This window comes from Protopterus annectens, chromosome 9.part0 (assembly GCF_019279795.1).
Source record: "Protopterus annectens isolate FY-2018-M chromosome 9.part0, PAN1.0, whole genome shotgun sequence".
In the NCBI taxonomy this organism is placed as follows: domain Eukaryota; kingdom Metazoa; phylum Chordata; order Ceratodontiformes; family Protopteridae; genus Protopterus; species Protopterus annectens.
In genome coordinates, this window is record NC_056743.1 from 1,181,722,320 (window position 1) to 1,181,746,380 (window position 24,061).

The 24,061-nt window shown below is 44.3% G+C and overlaps 1 protein-coding gene across 1 annotated transcript in view; it reads right to left on the reverse strand.

Moving 5' to 3' along the window:
* Nucleotides 1–24,061, reverse strand: part of LOC122811913 (ribosomal protein S6 kinase beta-2-like) — a gene marked incomplete in the record, with an annotated part of 1,307,756 nt that overhangs the window by 789,719 nt on the left and 493,976 nt on the right.

A 24,061-nucleotide genomic window follows, 5' to 3' on the forward strand; every position in this document is an offset into this window, starting at 1 on the left:
GCTGAGAACCTCTGTCTGGATGAGCCTGGGAGTCTCTGATTAAGGAAATTAGATCTGCAGCTAAAGTCATGATCTGTTTATCAGAAGTGGGACCCTGGGAAAAAGATTTAGGAGGGTGAGACTTAGCCTGGCTGGCAGCCTTAGCACGTGTGTAGGCCTTGATGGACATAGACACCGGGGGCCTAGCTGCCCCACGTGCTGGAGTAACTTTGTCCACTGGTATGGTGTCAGGCAAATCTTGGACTTCGGTTTCAGGAGGAAAATCAACAACCGGCACCGGGGAAGCCTCCGGGGCCGAAGTGTGCGGTAAAGCGGTATCGTCGGTCTGGAGCGGTTGAATTACCGCCTCCGAAGAGACCGATGCACTTGCGGTAGGTTTTGGCGTGGTGTCGGTGGAAGTCGCGGGCCGAGAATGTCGGTCCCGGTCCTTCCGTTTTTTGGAAATATGTGTTGTCGGTAGTTCCGACGGCATGACATAGGAGTAATTTTCCCCAAAAAAGTCTTCAGCAAATTCTGCCCGGCGCCTGAGTGTGCGCTTCTTGTAGCAAGCACAGGCAGCACAGGCCGAGACGTCGTGGTCTGGGCCAAGGCAGGGAAGGCAGTAAGAATGTAAGTCCTTATGAGGTATTTGTTTACCACAAGACAAACAATTATTAACTTTTGCAGTTTTATCTGACATCGGCTGAGGCAAGAAAAGGTTCCCCAACGGGGTACTTAGCTTTTTGACGACTTCGGTAACTGAAAACACAGGAGCTGGCCGACCGGCACTTGCGAACTGCTTCTGCTTCGGGCACCGCGTGGCAAGAAAGACTGGGGAAGATGTCGTTGGCTGATGCTTTTATACCCCAGCCGCTCTGACGTCGGGGAAGAGGCGAACTCAGCCGACGCCGGACCCGGACTTTGGAATCCGGCCGACCGAAGGGCTGCCTGAGGCAGGACAACCCATATGTAAGGACTGCAGTTGCATTCTTGAAGGACATCGAAAATTTCAGAAGTTGGCCGACCAGCACTTGCGAACTGCTTCTGCTTCGGGCACCGCATGGCAAGAAAGACTCATGTAATGGTGTCGGCTGCATGCTTTATACCCCTGACTACCTGACGTCATGGAAGATGAGACAGCAACCGATGCAGGGCCCAAGACTTTGATAATCATGGAGACTGAGGGCTACTGAAAGCAGATAACCCAAATGTGATGACTGCAACAGTGAAACACAAAGAAAATGACAGCTCTAGACATAGAAAAGGCATCAATCCTGCAATGTTTAGTGAAGGTGTATGCAGAAGACCATGTGGCAGCTTCCAGTATGGCTCTGGTAGCCACACCCCTTTGTAAAAGGTCCCAGAGGATGCCACTGTCCTTGCAGAATGAGCTCTAAGGACATGAAAGCAAGGATTTGCCATGGAGAGAACAAAAAAAATAGTTTTAGAAATCCAGCTTGCAATGGTTTGCTTAGATTCTGGTTGACTCAGTTTTGAATACATGAGAGACACAAACAATTGTTCAGACTTAAGAATGGATTTAGTTTTGTCCAGGTAGAATCTTTGCCGACTGTGAACTTCTAGGGAGTGTAGGATTCTGTCCTCCCAATTATGTGGACTGGGAAAGAAACTAGGAAGGCTTATGGCTTGGCTGAGAGAAAGCTCTTTCATTATTTTGGCCATGAATGATGGGTTTACCCTCATGATCACCCTGCCCTTGTGAAAAGTAAGAAAGGGAGGAATGGCCACGAGTGCCTAAAGCTCTGAAAACTCTCCTAGATGAAGTGAGAGACAGAAGAAGAATAGTTTTTCAGGTGCAGAATATGACATTTACTGATGCTGTAGTTTCAAAAGGAGGTAAGTTTTTCCAGAACAATAAGGTCCCAAGGAGGGGTTATGGGTTTCCTTCGTGGTCTAAGAAGCAGAACTTCTTTAAGGAATAGCTTGACCACAGATCTAGACATAAGTGGGAGACTGAGAGGTAAACAGGCAAAGGTAGCCGACAGGTGGGCTTTAATGGAGTAGACCAGACCTGTGTGCATGAGCTCACACAGATATTTCAGTATGGAGGATGCCTCTGTTCTGCTGGGGTCATATCCATTCCTATGACACCAAAATGAAAATCTCTTCCATTTGGCAGTTAAGGATTTTTGAGTGGTGAGTCTCCTAAGTTCTAGGAGAACATGAATTATGTCCACAAAGAAATGGTGCCTGTGAGGAATTTGAACCCTATCACCCACAGGGTTAAGTTTAGGGATGACAAGACAGGGTGTAGTAGAGACCCTTTCTGCTGTGCGATGAGATCTGCTTGAAGCAGTAGTTTGTAGCACATGCCCCTGGTGAGATGAAAAAGAAGAGGGAACCAATGCTGCCTTGGCTAAAATGGGATCAAGCCAGAAAATGTTTTGTTTATTTCTTTTTGGGCCTTTAGAAAAATTCCTGTAGAGAGAGACAATGGAGGGAAGGCATTGAGGAATTTCCTTGTCCACTGAAAGGAGAAAGCATCTGTCCTCTAGGCTGAGGGGTAAGGGCCCTGGTGTAGAAAAGGGGGAGCTGCTTCTTGTTTTCTGAGGCAAACAGGTCTATATGAGGTGTGCCCAACATGTGCAAGAAAACCTATTTGATCAGGCTCCATTCATGAGGGTCCTCCAAGGTTCTGCTTATAATGCATCTACCAATACATTGTCTTCTGATGGGATGTTTTGTGGCTATTAGTGACATGCTTTTCTGGGTGGCAAGGTCCCAGGATCTCTGTGCCAATCTACACAGCTGGTATGATCTGGTTACCCCTTGCTTGCTTATGCACCACATGACATTTGTGCCGTCTTTAAACACTTGTAGGGGACCTGGTTTCCAGACATGAGAAAAAACTTGAAGAGCTTGGATGAGGGCCCTCATCTCCTTCAAGTTGATATTGTTTCTTTAATAGTTTTGGCTGCCAACTGCCCAGCAATCAGTGAATCCCTGCCCAGGCTCCTCATGCCTGTCTGAGGCATCTGTGCACATAACTGGGGCTGGAGGAGTGAAGGGGATTGTGGATTGAGTGTCACCTGATCTTTCCACCATAAGAGTTCCTTTCTGAGAGAAGGTAACAGAGGAATCACTGTGTCTAAAGGGTGTGTGTGTGTTGAGATCACACTGTTTCCAGGTACCACTAGATTTTCTTTCTATACTGTTCAGCTAGAGGAAGCATTGGGATAACAGCTGTCAAGAATCCTAGGGCCCTTAGAATTTCCCTAGCTGAGCAATGGCTGACAGACACAATGTTGTGAAAGTAATCTGTAAGGCTCTGCACTTTTTCCTTAAACAGGTATTCCTGCACCATTTTTGTATCCAGTCTGCAGCTGAGGAAAATAAGGTCCTGTGTTGGCTGCAAGGATGAATTCTTGAAATTAATTGCGAACCTCAACTGTGAAAGGAGGTGCCGCAGAGGAATCTGTGGACAGGCAGCTTGGATCAAAAGATCATCTACGGAAAGAAAAATCAGGATTCCTTGAGTTTGACAAAAATCAGGATTCCTTGAGTTTGACAAAAAACAATCACTGGTGCCAAGTACCATGTGAAAGCGAGATGACCAAGAGCAAATTCTGAGGAATCTCCTGCAAAGAGCATGAAATGGTATATGGAGAAAGGCATCCTTCAGATCTAGAGGCGCCAGAAAAATCTGAGGCAGAAGCAATGGCAGTAGTCTGTGTAGTCGGTGCATTTTGTAGGCTGGCATTTTAGGAAAGTGTTTAGTAAGGAGAGATCCAGTATGGGTCTCTACTGCACTTATTTTCTTGGCACTAGTCTGGAGGAAATCCTCTTTCCCCACAAATTCTTTGGGCACTGGTTCTACTGTGTCTTGTGCTCGTCATTCTTGTAGTATGGGCAGAAATCAGAAGTTATGTACTTACCATAACTTGGCATCAGTGTTGTCTATTTTCATTCTTCTTCACTATTGGGTCTTGGATCCGACACTCAGATCTGACTCAGCCACATTTTACAGACTTGGATCCTAATTTCAAGCTCCTCCCCCTACTCTACCCTCTCTACAGCTTCCTCAGATCGAGTCTGCTGCCTAACTGTACACACAAAAAAAGAAATCTTAAGATGGAAAGAAGAACCAGAGGCTCAAACCAGGTTCTTAAAAGATCCTAAAATTTCACTCAATCCTCTAGGAGTCACTAGGCTGGCGGATGGCTGGCAGGGAAGGTGAGGAAGAATGAAAATGGACAACACAAGTTATGGTAAGTATGTAACTTCTAATCTGCTGTTGTCCTTTTCATTCTTCCTCACTACTGAGCCACAGCCCCCAACTACATTAACCATGGGTGGCCTCAAGGAAGGATAAGATGGAGCACTGTTGAGCCAAAAGAAGCTCTGCTTCTGGTGACAATGTCCAATTTGTACTGAGCCACAAAGGTACAAGTTTTTGACCAGGTGGTTGTGGAACAAATATCATCAATTGATCCTCTGGAGGAAAAGGCAGACAAAGTGGCCATAGATCTAGTAGAGTGGGCTTTAGAAGGGCGTGGTAACTCTAGACCATTCTTTGAATAAAACTCTAGACCATTCTTTGAATAAATCAGAGAAATACAATCCATAATCCATTTGGCCAGAGTAACCTTAGTGACTACTAGACCTACACGATTAGGAGAAAATGATACAAACAGCTGTTCAGATTTCCTAATTCTGTTCTATAAAAGTAAAAATGAAGCTGCCTATGGACATCAAGAAGGCGTAAAACATGGTCTTCCTTAATACAGAAATTTGGAAAGAATACCAGTTAACTGAATAGACTGATTAATATTAGTCTATGTGATCATCTTTGGCATAAAGGATGGATTGGCATGGAGGGATACTTTATCTTTATGAAAAATTATATAAGGCGGTTTGGATGACAAGGCCTGAAGTTCAGTCTCTCTGCTAATGTAATGGCTACCAAAAATATGGTCTTCCAGGATTGAAATTTCATGTCACAATCACTAGCTGGAAAGGCTTTTGAGTAAGGCTATGAAGAGCAACAGCAAGATCACAAAGTGGAGAGGATTCTTTTACTGGAGATCGGAGTAGAAAAATTCCTTTCATGAATACCTTGCATAACTTAGATAAAGAAAGGGAACTAGAAACTTTTCCAGTATGACAATTTGATATGGCTATCAGATGAAGTTTAACAGTAGAGTAACTAGACCCTCCCTTGAAGAGTGACATAAGAAAATGAAGGACAGTTGAAAAAGGGGCTGAAAAAGATCAATATTCTCTTTAGAGGCCCAAATAAACAACCTTTTCCATTTGCTTCTGTATACTTTTTAGTGGATGCTTTTTGGGAGGGCAACAAAATGTCTTACAGGGGAAGCAAGCCTGGACCTTTGTACAATTAATGGAAATGGAGAAACCAAGCAGTTAGTTTGAGGACATGCAGACTGGGGTACTGAGTCTCTGTCAGATGAGACAGGTCCTGAGTGGGCTCCAGTATCCAAGTAGGATATTTCAGCTGAGGCCAGAGACAGGGGAACCATACCTGATGAGGCCAGTAGGGGGCAATGAGGACTGATGAGCTGTTCAGTCTCCTGGCTTTGTGAAGAAATGTTGGGATCAATGGAAGAGGGTGATTGACATAAAGGAGACTGGAGGGCCAATCGTGAACTACAACACCCCTCGGTGACTCCCGCAAAGGGTGATCAGAGCGAAGTACTTGCTGCACCTGTTGTTCTAGGAAGGGAGGCAAACAGGTTGCCCCAATGGCTGAAAATCAAATTCGCTACTGATTTATTGGGGGACCACTCGTGAGGAGCCAGAATGGATCTGCTGAGTTTGTTTGTGAAAATATTGGACTTCCCCAGCAAGTATGTTACAAGGAGAGAGCAGTCTGAAGATATCACCCACTCCCAGACGCTCATGGCTTCTCTTCATAATAGGTATGAACAGTTTCCTCCTTGTTTGTTGATGTACCACACCGGTGACATGTCTGTGTGAATTGCAATAGTTCCAAAGGAAGAATGTCCAGAAAGGCTTGCAATGTCAACAGGGCTGCTCTCATCTCCAGAACACTGATAAGCAACCTGGTCTCTGAATAGGTCCATGTGCCATGGACCATCTTCCCCACGAAATGCCTCCCAACCCCAAATGGGAAGCATCTGTGGTCGCAGCAGCTGAGGGGGAATGAAGAAGAAAAGGTCTGCCAATATAAAGTTGTTTGACAAAAGCCACCATTGAAGATGACGTCGGCAGAACGATGTTAGTTTGATAGGAACAGATAAGGAATGGTAAACAGCAGTCAAATAAACAGCTGAAGTCCACTGGAGAACTCTCATAAAAATCTTTCTAATAGAACAAGAGTGACGGCAGCTGTCATAGATAGTACAGTTGTGAACACTTACCATAAATGTAATGTTCGAGTGAATTCACTGTTGCAGTTATTACATTTGGGTAATCTGCTAGCAGGTTGCCCTCAGTCGGCCTGAATTCCAAAGTCTTGGGTCCCGCGTCGGTTGCTGTCTTCTCTTCCATGACGTCAGGTCATCAGGGGTATAAAATATGCAGCCAACGCCGTTTTTCTTGCCCTCGATGTCAGGTGCCCCCAAAAAGGTAGCAATATTATATATATATAAATATAAATATACATGCATAAATATAAACTTTATCTTCATCTACAAATGCACCACACAGGTTGTAGAAGATAGAAAAGGAAAGATAAACTTTAGAATGACAAGGGGATGGTGGGAGGGTAACCTGGACTGCAACAGTGAATACACTCAAACATCTACATTTATGTAGAAGTGTACACAACTGTACTATGTTCTTCGTGTTTCACTGTTTCAGTCATTACATTTGGGTAGAATGCCAAAGCTATGTTTGGGAGGCTAGAGCTAAATAGCATTAGGTGCGGCTATAAGGCCCTGCAGCACTGCAGTGGCAAAGCCTGCCCTGGACTTAGAGTAGAGGGGCAAATGGTAATGCTTTGTAAAGGTGTGAACAGAACTCCAAGTAGCAGCCTCTAGAATGTCTTTGGTTGGTACACCTCTGAGAAAGGCTGCTGAAGCAGCTGCAGCTCTGATGGAATGAGACCTAATGCCCTTGGGCACAGGTTTACCATGGTGTAAGTAGCAGAAACGGATGCAGTGGCTTATCCACTTTGAAACTGTCTGCTTTGAAATAGCCTTTCCTTCTGATCCTGCAGCATATGACACTAGTAATTGCTCAGTTTTTCTTAGAGTTTTAGTCCTGCTCAAGTAGAATCTTAGCTGTCTATGTACATCCAAGGAATGCAGAATTCTCTCCCCTTTGTTCTGCGGATTTGGATAAAAAGTTGGCAGATGAATTGTTTGGTTAAGAGCCACACTGGAAACCACCTTAGGCATAAAAAAGTAGGATTTGTCCTCAGAGACACCCTGTCTGGGTGAAATATGATAAAAGGCTCTACAGCCATGGGTGCCTGTAGCTCTGAAACTCTTCTTGCTGAAGTACTTGCTAGTAGCAGAGCTGTCTTCCATGATAAGAATTTTATGTCAGCGGTAGCAGTTGGTTCAAATGGAGGCAGGGTGAGCTTTTCCAACACATAATTGAAGTCCCATGCAGATAGTGGTGATGATCTAGGAGGCCTTAAATTTTTGGCTCCTCTAAGATACTGCTTTAGTAAAGGATGAGAAAAGATTGGTGGCTCTGTATTGTAATGAGCCGAAATGGCAGAGGCATTAATTTTTATCTCAAGATAGGCCTTTGTCAAACATCTCAGTTAAGTATTGTAATATCTGAGGAATATGTGGTTCTGCTGTATCAGTTCCTTGTGCTCGATTCCAAGCACAGAATCTCTTCCATTTGTCAGCATAAAATTTTCTAGTACTACGCCTTCTGGCTTCCAAAATGACATCCATTACAGCTTTACTGAGAGGTGTCGTTTGTATGACTACAGGATTAGCCATGCTGTCAGGTTCAGAGTCTGTAGTTGATTGTGCAGAATCTGAATGTTTTGCTGGGACAGTAGTTGTGGTCTTTGAGGCAAGGTCCAAGCTGGGTATTGAGACAAGTTCCTTAGGATTGGGTACCAGTATTGGCGGGGCCAATCCGGGGTAATTAATATCATCTTTGGCTTCTCTTGTCTGACCTTTAGGAGGACATTGGGTAGAAGAGGCAGAGGAGGAAAGATGTAAACTGATAGGTTTTTCCAACTGAAGGATAGGGCGTCCACTTTCCATGCTTGTCTGTGATAAGTCCTTGTGCAGAATCTTTTCAATTGATAATTTTGAGTAGAGGCAAATAGATCTATGTCTGGGCTCCCCCATTTCTCTGTTATCATGCTGAAGACTTGTGGATTTAGTTTCCACTCGTGAGGATCCATGAGGTTTCTGCTTAAATCGTCTGCCAGAGTGTTTTGTTCCTGGGAGGAATTGAGCTTGAAGATGTATTTGGTAGGTCAAAGCTGAGTCCCACAGTGCCATGGCTAATCTGCAAAGGGGTATGAGTGTGTGGCCCTTGTTTGTTTATATACCACATGACCGTGGTGTTGTCCATATTTATCAGTAGTTGTCCTGGATGAAGTAAGTCCTTGAAGGCTGTTAGGGCATTTTGAACAGCTAGCATCTCTTTCTGGTTGATATGTAGATGCATTTGCTTTGGTGCCCATATGCCCTGGTTTGAAGTAAGAAGTCAGTTGCCTTTGTCTGGCGTGAGGTAAGCCATCTGGGCAGTTGTATTCAAGCTTGCACCCAGGAATGTTATCTTTTGAGAGGGTACCAGTTGTGATTTCTTTACATTTATTGTGTACCCTAGGCATGTTAGAAGCCTTTTCACAAACGCCAGGTTTCGAAGAAGATTGTCCTTGTTCTCTGCTTGAACGAGACAGTCATCCATGTAAGGTTATATTTTTATACTTTTTTGTCTGCAAAATGCAATTACTGGTGCCAGGCACTTTGTAAAGACCCTGGACACAATAGATAAGCCAAAGGGCAGTGCAGAGAATTGGCAATGCATTAAGCCAGCCTTGAATCTGAGGTATCTTCTGCATGACTGTCTTATTGGAACATGCAGGTATGCCTCTTTTAGGTCTAAAGTCACCAGCCAAGCTTTCTTGCCCAGCATGGGCAGAAGCTGCTGCAAAGTCAGCATTTTGAATTTTGGAATGTCCAGGTATGTGTTCAAAATCGATATCTTCCAGTACTGGCCACCAGGCCTTGTCCTTTCTGGGCACCAAGAACAGTCTTGAGTAAAACCCTTGTCCTTTTTCCTGTTCTGGTACTGTCCGAATGGCCCCCATATCCATGAGGGACGTAACCTGTTTCAGTGCCTCTGCCCATAGATGTTTTGGCAGATCTGGCCAACCATTTGCCATTGGCAGAGTGTGGAAATGGAATCTGTATCCCTGTGATACGATGCTTAGTACCCACTTGACCTGGGTTATTAACTGCCAATTTTGAGTAAAAAGTGCTAATTTTCCCCCTATGGGTGCTGCCAAAAGATAAGTGCTTGGTGTAGGCAGAGGGAAGTCATTGGGTTTGCTTTCTGTAGGTTTGCGCTTTATCTCCTCTAGATTTGGAGGTGGATGTGCCCCATTGCTTTGACCGTATAAGTCTTGTGCCTGGTATCTGGAACCCTTAGGGCGTCTGGATTTGCCCCTTTGAGCTCTGTCTGACACAAGAAAGGACCAATTTTTTGTAGGACAGTGTCTACTGAATCTTGGTGGCTGCACTTGTAAGAAGTCTTTAACAGTTTGCATAGACTTAGCTTTGTCTTCCATTTTCTTTAAAACCTCTTCTGCCTTAATACCAAACAGAGTCATGCTGTAAAGATGCATCTAGCAATTTAGCTTTAACATGATCATGCAAATTTTGTTCCTTTAACCAGGCATGCCTCCTAATCACAGATCCAGTAACTGCGTCCCTGCAGGAGGCCTCTAAAGAATCAAAACCACATTGCAAAGTATGCTTTCCAACTTGTTCCGCTGCATGCAATAATTCCTGCAATTCTTTATTTTCTGCACATTCTGAAGTCAACATCATTTTCTGTTTCAGCAATCCCATAACATGTTGGTACTTAAGCATATGAAATTGACAGCTTAAGGCCCTGATTGCCAAGGCTGCAGATGTATAAACCTTTTTTCCCCCATCTGTCCAGTGCCCTTGAATCTCTGTCAGAGGAGGTAGGATTTTTTGCTGTTGAGGCCTTAACTCCCTTTGGACCCTGTGAAATAGTTTCAGGATCAGCAGCAGGGTTTCTAAATAAAAATTTACGTGAGTCAGGGACCCTGTAATATCTGACAGGCTTACTGGGAGCTGGAGGTAAGGAGTCAGGGGTCAGGCTCGACTCCGAAAACACATCATCCTCAATGTCTAAAACGGGGAATGGCTAAAGGCTTGTGGTGAGGGAGAAGAAGGAAATCCCTGAGCCTCTTTCTTGATTCCGAGAAGTTTTGGCTCTCCCAGTGAAAATGCTCCCTCAAAGTATGCAAGGTTTCTCCAAATTAATAATCCTTAGGAGGAGATACAGATGGAATAGACTCCTCAGCATCAGAATCCTCATAGGGAGGTAAAGATAATTCCTGATCAGAAGAGGAATCACAAGAAATAGAAACCTGATCTGAAGATTCATAATCAGTGTCTTGCCTAGGCCCTCTTATCTGGAGGGGGATGGGTACCCCTGATCAAGGTAATAAGGTCTTCAGCCACTTTGATCATCTGTTTTTTAGGCATAGAGGCCTGTGCACGTGGCTCAGGCGTCAGTTTTTTAGTTTTAGAAGTTGCTTTTGTCTTTGATTTTGCAGCTGTCGTCGGTTTGATATACAAATGTTGAGGTCTGAATACACCCTCAGAAGCTGGTGTCTACTCAGTGGCTCCGGACCCATCCATGGGAGATACATCCGTCGGTCCAATACCTTGAGAATCTTGCAACATGCCGGACTCCACATGGGTGTCGGTAGAGGCCTGCGACCCGAAGGTAGCGGGTATCAGGGGCTGCAAAAGTGCCTCACTGAGTACCGGCGAACCGGCGACATGCTTAGGAGAAGCTTCGTCATCGGTTTTAGATCTTGACTGCCTTTCTCTGACCTTTTCTTTGCGTTTTTATGTACTCCGGTAGTCGGATAGTTATCCGATGACATTTCTGGGTAGTTAAATCTGTTTCCAAAATACTTTGATGCAAAAATATACCGATGCTTAATAGTGCGTTGGTTAAATCTAGCACAAAACCGACAGCCAGGTACGTTGTGATCAGGGCCTAGGCAAGGAATACAGCATAAATGGAAATCCTTATGAGGTATTTGCTTCCCACAAGTAATACAATTATTAACTTTTTCTGACATTGGTACAAAGCAAGAAAAAAGTTTTCCCAACGGGGTACTTAGCTTTAGTGAAGACTTCGGTTCTGAAACTCAAACCCGAATATTTCAGTAGTCGGCCGATTGGCACTTGCGAAATACTTCTGCTTCGGGCACCGTGTGGCAAGAAAGACTAAAGAAAATGGCATCGGCAGCATGTTTTATACCCCTGATGACCTGACGTCATGAAAGAGAAGACAGCAATTGACGCAGGACCCAAGACTTTGGAATTCAGGCCGAGAGGGCAACCTGCCAGCAGATTACCCATATGTAATGACTGCAACAGTGAAACACGAAGAACATCTAAGGGCTTGAAGTATCAGTCTTGCCTGTGGGGAGACATTATCTAGAATGGACTGTACCTGATGTCCCAATGTCACTATGCGATGAGGGGGTAAAGAGGCCAATTGATTTGACGTATCCAACACAGCATCAATGGACTCCAGTCTTTGCACTGCAGAAGGATTCGATTTGGCTAGATTTATAGTGATGTCACGGGAGCTGGAGATCTGAAATAGATAATCCCTGGCTTGAATTTGTTGATGCCTAGTTAGAGCAGTTAGGAGCCAGTTGTCCAGATATGGAAACACGTGGAATCCCTGTTGTCTCAGGTGAGCTGCGACCACTGCGATACATTTGGTAAACACCTGGGGGGCTGTGGTAAGTTCAAAGGGCAAAGCTCTGAATGGGTAATGAGTGGCTGTCAGCCTGAAGTGCAGATGACTTCAGGAACGCCTGCCCATTTTGATGTGGTAGTATGCATCCTGTAAGACAACAGAGCACATATAATTGCCTTTTCACAACAGTACAATGGACTGAACAGTAACCATCCGAAACTTTTGACTTCTTTATATACGGGTTTAGACTGCTTAGATCCAGACTGGGTCTCAGGTCGCTGATTTTCTTTGGCAAGTTTGGTGTGTACCTCTCCAAACACCTGCACCAACTGGAAAGGCCACAGAAACACCTCACAAGGAGAATCCATGGCCTCAAACACCTATCCTATGCGGACAGGCTTAAGTCACAATCACTCTACTCGGTATCATAGACTGCTCAGAGGTGATCTGTGTCTCGCCTACAAGGCACTACTGGACCATTCCCTACTAGAGATGCTCCATATCCATAAGTCTAACTCCAAGCACACTACCCGCTTGATAGGCCTAAATCTAATATGTGACATCAACAAAACCTGCTGGGGAGACAGGTTTGTCTCCCAAAGGCTGCCCCGTCTCTGGAATAGACTTCTCATAGATGTCAAACAGAGTACCTCACTGGCCCTCTTCAAACGCAATCTTGATGAGTGGATGGGAAACCATAAATTTGTCCCAGGGGTTTTATCTTTGTCTCTTATTGACAGGGGCAACAGGTGCTGACTGAGGTTTCTTTCTTGGGGATAAACTCTTGGCTAGGCTTCTAAGGGGCCTAGGGCCATTAGCTTAGTAACCTCCTATGATCCTATAAAAAGAAGTGGGTATAGGTTCTGGATAATCTTTGGTTGGGACCTCGGCTTACTCTTTTTTTGCAGTAGTTTGCGAACCTCTATGACTGCATACTCCCTCTGACTGGGTAGAATGTTGGCGAGTCTCGCCTGACTGAGAAGGTGGAAGGAAAAAGGGAATGTAGTAACCTATAGATATTATGATTAGTACTCAGGTATTTTTTGTAAGTTTGGTCCAGGCGCTTAGGTGGAGTGAAAAACGACCCCTGACCACCTTCAGAGCCGAGCAGTTGGGTAACGCTTCAGGAGCGCTGGTAGGGGCTATCTGAGCAAAGTTCTCTGTAGCTCTGATTCTGTGGACCCCCTCTGCTCTTGGGGCAGTGTCTCCATTAAAACTTCCTCCTCTGCCTCTAGAGGAAGAATCCCCATGCTGATTATGAAAAGACCCTTTGGATTCCAGGAGAAAGTGCACTGAGCAGTAAAAAACTTGATCCCCAAAGCAGAAAGAGTCCTTCCCTCCTGTTCACTGCAGGTTAAGGTATCTTTGACTGATGGCCCAAATAAGGAGGTGCCATCACAAGGGGCATTAACAAATGATGCCTTAAAGGGCTCTGAAAAATCACAAAGCTCATCCAGGCATGTCTTCTGATTGCAATACCTGAGCCGGCTGCCCATGAGATGACCTCCACAGTATGGGAGATGAACCACATGGAAGAATCAGTGACAGAAGAAAGAGCAGCCAGTTGGGGAGACACTTTTTTGAAGTCCTCCACCAATATGGTCTCTGCAAGAGAGTTGGAAAGCTCCTTGATGAGGTCTCTCTGCAAACGAATGAAGTGTGCCAAGTAGTTCAAAGACCTAAGCTCAAAGGTAGCCAAAATGTAGACCGGTTTCCCAAATCTGTCCATCACTCTTGACTCCCTGTTAGGCGGGTGGACAGAGGAGCTCTGAACAGCTAGCTTCTTTTTGATAGCTGCTGCCACAACTAAGGCATCCACTGGAACACCCTTAGTCCGATATGGTGAGTCCCCGGGGGGGGGGGTAAGAATTTATTTGGGCACTCGGGGATGGGTTCAATAGTGTCTGGCTTCTTCCAGGCCAGGTGGGAGACTAGGTCCATCAGGTCATCTGCCCGGGGGGGGGGGGGGGACCAAAGACATAGATGGGCCTGTCATGAAAAAAACACAGATTCCTCAGTAGGACGACTTTGGGCAGACCAGCCACCTCTTTGCCTAAGGATCTCTAAGATGCCTCCAAAGGAAACATCTGGTGATGATCTTGGCGATCCTTCTCCCTCAACTAAGTCTGTGTCCTCTGTGAAGGACTCTACAGGGGAGTCCAAGTGTCTCCTTTTGCATGACTTTTTACAATAAACCTCCTCTGTGGGATAATCAAGGGAGGCTATTGCCAAGAACAACACCATTAACGCCTTGGCGAAACATATTTCGGTGAATAGAGACCATAAATTTTTATTCTTAGTGGTCCAGCAAATTAAAAAAGATCCAAGAGGTGGTCCTTGGAACTTGCTGCTAGAAGAACAAGAGTTGCTATGGCAACTCAAGACAAATGCACAAGTCTTTCCAGGTCTCAATGAGACTTGTTCGATTAAATGTCTCTTAAAACTTAGAGCTCTCTTGAGATAAATTATTCATCTTGTTGTTGTATATGATATTTATAAGTCAGGAAACCTGTTCAGAAACTCTGGGAAATGTTAAGAAAATTTATTATTTTTTAAAAATTGGTAATAAACAGAATAATATTCGAAATTTATATATAGGAGAAGGTGTTAGATTTAAGGTATTATTATTACTATTATTATTATTATAAATTTTTCTGAGTATTATTATAGTTTATTTTAAACTTGGTTTTAGGAACTTTTTATATGGAAATAAGTGAACCTTGATTGTTATAAAATTAATTGTTCTAAATTGTTTAATTAATTATTTATGTAGAGTATATATAATGAGTATCACATGTTTGTAACTTTGTCTGAAGAAGTGCGGAGATTGTCTGCATGAAAGCGCTTACGATACAAAGTAAAGGTTTTTTGTACAACGTTCATTTGGTCTGCAGTTAGTACCTGTTTTTTTTTTTTTTTTTTTTTGTTTAATAAGTTTATTCTTCATTTTCGTGGTTTATAATCAAGGGAGGTATCAGAAGAAAAGGAGGCTCCCTCTTGGGGAAGATCTCGGGGACTTCTCAGGATGGGCTGACCTTGGACAAGCACGATGTGCTCAGTATTCTGGATCCAACACGGGTCAATAGGGAGGATCAGAGATAGAAGAGAGCAAATTTCTGTAAAAAGAGAAAACCCCTTCCACAACCTGGAAAGCAGAGGGCCTGGTGAACCCCCCCCCCCACAAAAACCAAGGCAACCGAGGAAGAGAGGATGGGAATAACCCTGGAGCCACAGACCCCAGTTAGAATCGGACCCAAGCTGTCGACACAGGAAGGGACAGATCTGACAATGTTGTAGCAGAGCCACTACCCTCAGATCTGATGCTGACCTCTCGAATCCAAGACTCACTCTGACCCAACAACACTGGAGCAGAACTTAACTGTTGGGAATGATTGAAGGGAGCTTCCTTGGATCAGACACAGACTCTCTGGGGTATCTAGGATCCTGGGACTCCAAAGCAGTTGGTCGGATTGGAGAAGGAGATTGTACAGTTTTGGCAGGAACAATCACAGACACAAAGGAGGATGCAGCTGGCAAAACCATCTGAATCTCCGTTCTTAGGAATCTCCACATCATCCTGTCCATGTCTAATTGGAAAGGCTCCTAGAGGACCTGGAGGAGGTAGTTGAACCAGGCCTCGAGTGCCCCGTAGGAGTTTGTAACAACTCCGCAGGTAAGGCTGAAGAAACAGCCCTGCTTGAAAACTCAGAGGTTAAGCTCCTAGCTGTAGGAACCTTACATCTACGAGCCAAAGTGGAGATAGAAGGCCTAGGGGAACCTGACACAGAAATGACATCTATTGGTTCCAAGGAGCACTTTGGATCTGAAGCAGTAGGAGCCAGTCTCGGATCCAAGGAGGCTGCATCAGAGGCCTTTGAGACCATCTTTGGTGGCGCTGAGGAGGCTTTCAGAATTTTATGAGGGACATTCTTAGGATCAGAGGATCCATGATGACTCATTGGGGGGGGGGGTTTGAGCCCCTGGTGAAGATGAGGAAGATGCGGGCAACAGCCCTTTCAGAATCAATTTGTTCCTGCGGTCTGCGATAACCCAAGGATTAAATCCTTCACAAATAGAACAGGTACACTGTAAATGCTCTGGGGTCCAAGGCAGTACACGCATTGCTCATGAGTGCCAGACTGAGGAATCTTATAGGAAACAGGCAGTGCACCATTTAAAACCAGAGGGTTTCTCTGACATCCTAAAACACAGAAAATGAGAACACATAGATTCCGAAAAAAAAATTATCAACAGCAGCTGAGCAATATTAATAGACAGCTACAAGCAGTAGTGAACTTAAAGTATTTAAACTAACAATTTTAACAAACACACTTAAACCAATCAACTCTTTTAAGATTTTTTTTGGATCAGTAAGAAGGCAGGAAAGGCCCTGAAAAGAAAAAAAAGAAAAGGACAAAAAACCCCCCGCAAAAATGAGACCCTGACTCCTTTGAGAAACTTACTGGGAGGGGAGGCTGGTAAGAAACAGGAAGGTTGTCAAATGCAAACAGAAGGGCAAAAAAAAGAAGTTATGTACTTACCATAACGTTCTGCGTGTGTTGTCCATCTCTATCTTTATTCTCACTGATGGGCTCAGATCTGATGTGTTGGATCCACCTCAGCCTTTCCAATAGCTTGAGGTCTTCAGCAAAGCTCTTGGGCCTCCTTCCCTACCCATGAGGTCTTCAGCAAAGCTCTTGGGCCTCCTTCCCTACCCATAATGCAGTTCCCCAACTTCCTCAGATCTTGTCTGCCCTCCCAGAAAAGAAAATAACCTACACAGTAGCTATGGCATTTTAGAGGTCAATGCCAGTATCTCTGAGGTTATGGAGATCCATAAATCCACTGTCCACTCTGTCTTCAAGGAGTTCTGGAAGGGGGGCATGGAGGGTGGGTTGTGAGAGTAAAGGTTGAGATGGACAACACACATGAAACGTTATGGTAAGTACATAACTTCATGTGTTGTTGTCAATCTCGTCTTTATTCTCACTGATGGGACCCTGTCCCAAGCAACCAAATTACTGGGTGGCTCATGGTAGAATATTCCTCAAAACCATAGAACCAAATGAAGCTGTACTCCTGGAGGCCAAATCCAATTTGTAATGAGTAATAAAGGTATATGGTTTTGCCCATGTAGCTGCCCAAGGTAACCTTGCTTGAAAGGCTGCAAATGTAGCTACTACCTGGTGCTGGAATGTGCCTTAACAGGAAAAGGAAGAGGGCTGTTTTTAGAACTGTAGATGTAGGATATACAAAAAGTGATCCAGCTAGATAAGGTAACGTTTGAGACTGGTTGACCTTTTCTACTCTCAGAGTAAAATATAAAAAGTTGTTCTGATTTCTTGAAACCTGAAGTTCTGTGCAAGTAAAAACGTAATTGCCTATGTACGTCCAGAAGATGCAGGGAGTATTCGCCTCTGTTCTGGTAATTAGGGAAGAACACTAGTAGTGTTCTGGTAATTAGGGAAGAACACTAGTAGCTCAATAGATTGATTTAGGTTACTTTCCACCACAACCTTTGGCAGAAATGAAGGATTAGTGCGTAAAGAAACTCTATGAAAAATTAGGTAAGGGGTATTGGAAGAATAGGCCTACAACTCCGGGACTCTACTGGCGGAGGTAATGGCCACTTAGTGTTTTCCAAGACAGAAACATTAGATCAGATGTGGCTAAGGGTCAAAGGGGGAACAAATTATATTTGTTAAAATGAAATTCAGATCTCAGGGAGGAGTTGGATTCTTGTATGGGGATCTAATCACTGTTGCTCCTTTCAAAACGGCCTTACAGAACCTGTGTGACATGATAGTAGAGCCATTCTCTTCCATGTGGAAATTCAAAATGCTTCCAGTTGGACTCTAATAATAGAAGCAGACACACCTTCATGAAAAAGTTTGATTAGAAATTCTAGTATAGAATGTATGGGAATAGAAAAAGGATCTACCTGGTTATCAGTTGCCCACATTATGAACCTATGAATGTATTGTGTAAACTGAAACATTTCCTCTGTGTAATTATCTTTTGGCTAGTGGGGGCTGGTTCTTTTGTGTTCTTGTAAAAAAAAAAAAAAAAAAAAAAAGCTGTTCTGGTTTATAAGCCCTAACTTTGATAGGGTTTCTGTCTTTACACACACACAGTGCAGACTGGAGAAGTTGTTGACCGCAACTGAGCTCAAAATATAAGTATCTTGATTTTTTTTTTTATTTTTACAGATTACTGTTTTTAAAATTTAATATATATAAAGCACTTTGTCTATTCAGTATCTTCACAAATCCTTAACTGTTTAAAAACTTTCATTTGTCTCTCTAGTGCTTGCTGTCTTTGCTCTTATACTTGGTGGCTTTGCAGTTGCCCGCCCCTACTGTGACACACCTCCCAGTTTAGTGTCATTAGCTCATTCTGCCTAATACAGAGAGAACATTTGATAAGGCCTTCTGTTCTTCCTTTTTCCCTTTCAAAAAAGGGAAACAAAACTTTTTTTTTTTTCTCTTTCGCCTGAACCTTCTTGTGTTCTGACTGTCCTTCTCAAACATTTTGGAAATATACAGTATATTTCAGAGCATTTGTTATAACTGTATTTGCTATAACTGATTTAAGTATTTTTTCTGGCTTTTTGATTTACTGCTTAGCGACTGCATTTTCGCCTGTTTATACAGCTCTGCATTCTATTTAAACTGTTTTTGTGTTGATTAACTGTTTTGCACTTTTAAAAAGTTATTTGTTGCTTAATTTTACCTGTAGGCTAACAAACTCAAGTGTGCTAGCCGCTTAAAAGCATTTATAGCATTTACTGTCTGTTTTTCCTCTGTTTTCTGCAAAAAAGACAAAACAAAAACAAAAAATCTTGTTTTCCCGCCTTACTGAACTAGAATAGTCCAGTCTTCAGAGTTTGCTGATCTCTGGGCTTTGTCTTGGTTCCTGTGCTATTCCATATCCTTATTTGGATAAAAGGAAGCTTCTTTGTTCACCAGTGGGAGTGGGGAGCACTGAGCAGCCTATTTGTCCCTAGAGGAGTGGTACCAGCCAGAAACTTGTAGTCTATTGGCCATTTTGGGTCAATTCCTAGCTCTTTTCAACCCCCTGCTATAAAGCCCACTTTAGCGCGCTTTCTCGCTTGTATTCAACTCAGCACAGCTCCTCGTGGTGTCCTGCAGAGTTCTACAAGCAGCAGAGAGCAAAAGAGTGACTTTTCCTGATTTAAGTATTTTTTCTGGCTTTTTGATTATTTACTGCTTAGCGACTGCATTTTCGCCTGTTTATACAGCTCTGCATTCTATTTAAACTGTTTTTGTGTTGATTAACTGTTTTGCACTTTTAAAAAGTTATTTGTTGCTTAATTTTACCTGTAGGCTAACACACTCAAGTGCGCTAGCCGTTTAAAAGCATTTATAGCATTTACTGTCTGTTTTTCCTCTGTTTTCTGCAAAAAAATATCTTGTTTTCCCGCCTTACTGAACTAGAGTAGTCCAGTCTTCAGAGTTTGCTGATCTCTGGGCTTTGGCTTGGTTCCTGTGCTATTCCGTATCCTTACTTGGATAAAGGGAAGCTTCTTTGTTCACCAGTGGGAGTGGGGAGCACTGAGCAGCCTATTTGTCCCTAGAGGAGTGGTACCAGCCAGAAACTTGTAGTCTATTGGCCATTTTGGGTCAATTCCTAGCTCTTTTCAACCCCCTGCTATAAAGCCCGTTTTAGCGCGCTTTTGCGTGATTTAGCGTGGAGTTGCCCATAGAGCACCATCGGGTAGCACCGGTTAAACTATTTCTGGCTCCGTAAAGTCTGCTCTTCAATTTTTCCCTTAGAATTTCTCTACTTGCAATCTAAACAGTCTATTCTCTATCTCAAAAGCTCAGCACTTGCTCCTAAAGCATTTTTATATAGGTAAAGTACTTGTATACTAAACAAAGTACTACATTAGCCTAGAATCCCCTTGAGTACCCATTTCCCTATAGGTCCCTTCTGACTCAGTTACACAGCAAACTTTTTCACTTTTTCTAGCATGTCGAAGGGTCAGTTGCTAGCGTCCTCTCCTGTTCAGCTGGTGAATCTGGGCATCTTGAGGCAATGTTACAATTGCCTCATGTACACAGACAACCCACTCCTTCTCCCACAAAACACAAATACATGTGAGAGATGCAACTATATAGCCAAACTGGAGGCTGAGCTCTCTCAACTCAGGACTGGCAAGACCAGACAGGAGGAGAAGGAAACCACGCACACCACAAACCCAGTTTCACATAGAACTATCACAACTGCAAAACAAACACATAAACACACAAAGACATACTCGGAGGCACTGATCAAAAATCTACCAAAACTACAGAGGCCTCCAAAGCAGACACCCAAGCAACTGCCACCTCCAGACATAAGACATGCAACACATAGTTCTCAAAGTCAGTGTGCTAAACAGTCGCAGCCCTTAAGGCCAAACACAATGCCAGACACACTTGTTATAGGTGACTCCATAGTCAGACACACTGACGTCCCACTCACCAGACTGAACAAGGAAAAGATCACAGTAAGCTGCCTGTCGGGTGCTAGAATCCGCCACATAACACAAGCACTCAGGTCACTCCACAGCAAGTCCAAGTATGACTCAGTCATTGTCCATGCCGGTGTGAACGACCTGAGATGTACCTCCCTGGACTACATGAAGAGAGACATAGAGGAGCTCTTTATGTAGCCCAGGCCGGTATGACCCTGACCCTGAGCAGTATCTTACCCTCACCAAGAATGATGACACAATACAGAGACAAAATGATCAGCTTTAATAATTGGCTTAATTACTGGTGTCATTCTAAGGGGATCCAATGTCTGTCTGCCTGGGATGACATGCTTGACAAGCCACGCTGCTTCGCAAGGGACGGCTTGCACCTGTCACCCCTAGGCTTCCGGATATTGGCAAAGGCTCTTGCCACCCCCATAGTGCCTTTTTTAGGCAAGGCTCAAATGATAAACCTACCACCCTAGAAAACAAAAATGGAAAAAAACTAAGGGTAATACTGCTCAATGCCAGAAGTCTAAACCTCAAGATGCACGCCCTCGAAGCCCTCCTCAGTATGCAGAACATCGATGTCTGTGCTGTGACTGAAACCTGGTTCAAGGCTCCTGAGAGCACCCCAGCACTATCAGGTTATACCTCATATCATGCGTTCCGGCCCCAAAATCCGGACCGAACCACAAAAGGTGGGGGAGTATCCATATTCATAAAGGATACCCACACCTCCAGGTTAGTGGCAACGCACAAAGCATCGGAGAATATCCAGGTGCAATTAACCATAGGTAAAACTGCCCTACAGTTTGTAGCATGCTACAGACCACCCTCTCAAACTCAGGAAACCCACACAGCCTTCCTGAAGACACTGGAGAGTATGAATGTCTCTCCAAACACCATCATATTGGGTGACTTCAACTACCCAAACATAGACTGGGAACATTACTCAAGCTCCAACACCCTAGCCCAAAGGTTCCTGGAGTTCATAAACTCAAATGCTATGGAACAACTAGTCACCATTCCCACAAGAGGAGAAACTATACTAGACCTGATCATCACAAACATGGGGACAAAATGCTCCACACCGGAAGTATATCCCTCATTGGTGAGATCAGACCATAAATTAATCTCACTGGAGATCCACATCCTGCCCCCAAACCCAGCAAAAAAGACCACAGTGAAGAACTTCTCAAAAGCAAACTTGGGCCCCCGAGCCAGTGGAAACCACAACCCACACTGCTGAAACCCTTACAAATGCCTTCTACGAGCACCTCCAGGAATGTATGGATCAAGCAATCCCTAATAAAATCAAGACCCTTTCCACCAAAGGCAGGCGCCTGGTCTGGTGGACCCCAGCCATAAACAAACTCTACAACAAGAGGAGAAAGCTACTACATGACAGAGCAAAATCCCTAAAAGGGAAGGCATCTCTGATCAATACTAGCAAAAAACTACGATCACTCATAAAATCATCCAAGGCCAACTTTGAGAGAAAAATCGCTAAAGACACAAAAGACAATCATAAGGCCTTCTTTAGCTATGTTAGAAACCTGGGTGGAAACTCCCAGATATGCTCAGAATTAGTCCAAAATGATACAAAAATCACTGAACCCACAGACATTGCCAACATACTGGCAGACAGGTTCAGTGCAAATTTCTCCCCCCCCCCCAAAAGGAGAAATATCTATCCCACCAGAGTCTAGCCTCCCAAACATCTCAGATGCCCAGGTGAGAGCTGCTCTCTCTAAAGCAAAAATCACAGCATCAATGGGACCGGACGGTGTCCCCGGCTGTGTGCTACACGAACTCAATGAGGAACTAAACCCACACATAAGGCTGCTGTTTAATCTTAGCCTTACTACAGGATACGTACCCAAAGAATGGCGTACGGCAACTGTGGTCCTACTCCACAAAGGCGGTGCTTCTACGGACCCTGGAAATTACCGCCCCATAAGCTTGACTAGCCTTGTCTGCAAGGCTATGGAGAGGATCATAATGGAACTCATAAATAAAGACATTGGGGACCTACAGACACTGGATCCTACCCAATTTGGCTTTGTCAAGGGCAGATCCTGACTCTTGAACTTGGTCAACTTTTTCGAAACAGTCACTAAGGCCATTGATGAGGGTAAGGCAGTTCACACAGCCTACCTTGACCTTGCAAAAGTGTTCGACACAATACCCCACTCGGGCATCATAGAAAATCTCACCAGCTTAGATGTAAACCCATATGTCACAAGATGGGTTGCAAACTGGCTCAAGGACAGAACCCACAGGGTTAGAGTTGCTGGTGCCATGTCAGACTCTAAGCCGTCACGAGCGGTGTCCCACAGGGCTCAGTCCTGGGCCCCCTCTTGTTCAGCATTTATTTTTCTGAAGTGCAGGCAAACATAGGGGGATTGTGGCTGACAAAATTTGCAGATGACTGCAAACTGGGCACCATAATTGACACTCCATCAGACACAGACATCCTCCAGAGAGGTCTCATAGAAATGGATAACTGGTGCCAGAGCCATGGCCTTAAGCTAAATGCCAAAAAATGTATAGTCATACCCTTTGGGAAAAACAAGGTAACCCCTAATTACCACATAGGTGGTAATCCATTAAACACGGAAGAAGTTATCAGGGACCTGGGGACCCAAGTTGACAGTAACCTCTCTTGACACTCACATTGCCAAAGTGGTTAGGAAGACCTTCTACATTGCCCACCTGATCATGAAGGGATTCACATCCAGATCAGGAGAGGTCATTTGTACCCCTGTACTCTTCACTTATCAGACCAATGATTGAGTACAACGCCCCATTCGGAATGTACCTTACCCGACACCTGCAGCAGTTGGAAAGACCCCAAAAGTTCCTCACCAAAAGATAAAGGCTCAAACATATGTCATACGCTGCCCGACTGAAGAAACTCCAGCTCTATTCAGTCGCATACCGTCTGCTCAGAGGTGATCTGTGCCTGACATACAAGGCCATGTCCAACCCAGAATTAATGGACATGCTCCACCTCAAAAAATCCAAATCCACCAGAGCCACGAGAGCAAGAGACTTAAACCTCAACACGGATATAAATAGGACGTGCTGGAGGGACAGATTCATCACCCAGAGACTCCCTACACTATGGAACGGAATCCCAGTCCATGTGAGGCAGAGCCCCTCACTGACTCTGTTCAAGAGAAATCTTGACGAGTGGATGGGAGATCGTAGGTTTACCCCGGGAATCATCTCTGTGTCACTGCTGGACAGAGGCACAGCAAACTAATGGGTATAGTATTCTCATCCTAAGGGGTGGTGAAAGCCACACACACTCTGGCTAGGCTTATAAATGCCCTAGGGCAGATAGCCTAGTATGAACCTATGAACGTATAGGTTTTATGGGAGCACAACAGAACATGTTTTACCAGACCGAATGGATGGGGAAACCTGGCAATCAAGGAAACTAGAGCAGCCAAGTTGTCAACTTGAGGTTGTGAAAGCTACGCTGTGCCATTCCTGACAGATGCATCAGTAAATCTGCAGCTGGGTCCAGAATCCATGGTTTGTCCCGAAGATGAGGCTGTAGAAAGGGAAACCAGATTTGACAAGGCCAACAGGGTGCAAGCAGGATTATCGTGGTCTCCAAAAGACTTGCCTTCTGCAATAATTTGGAGGGAAAGCATACAAGCGTCTCGGAGGCCAATCATGACC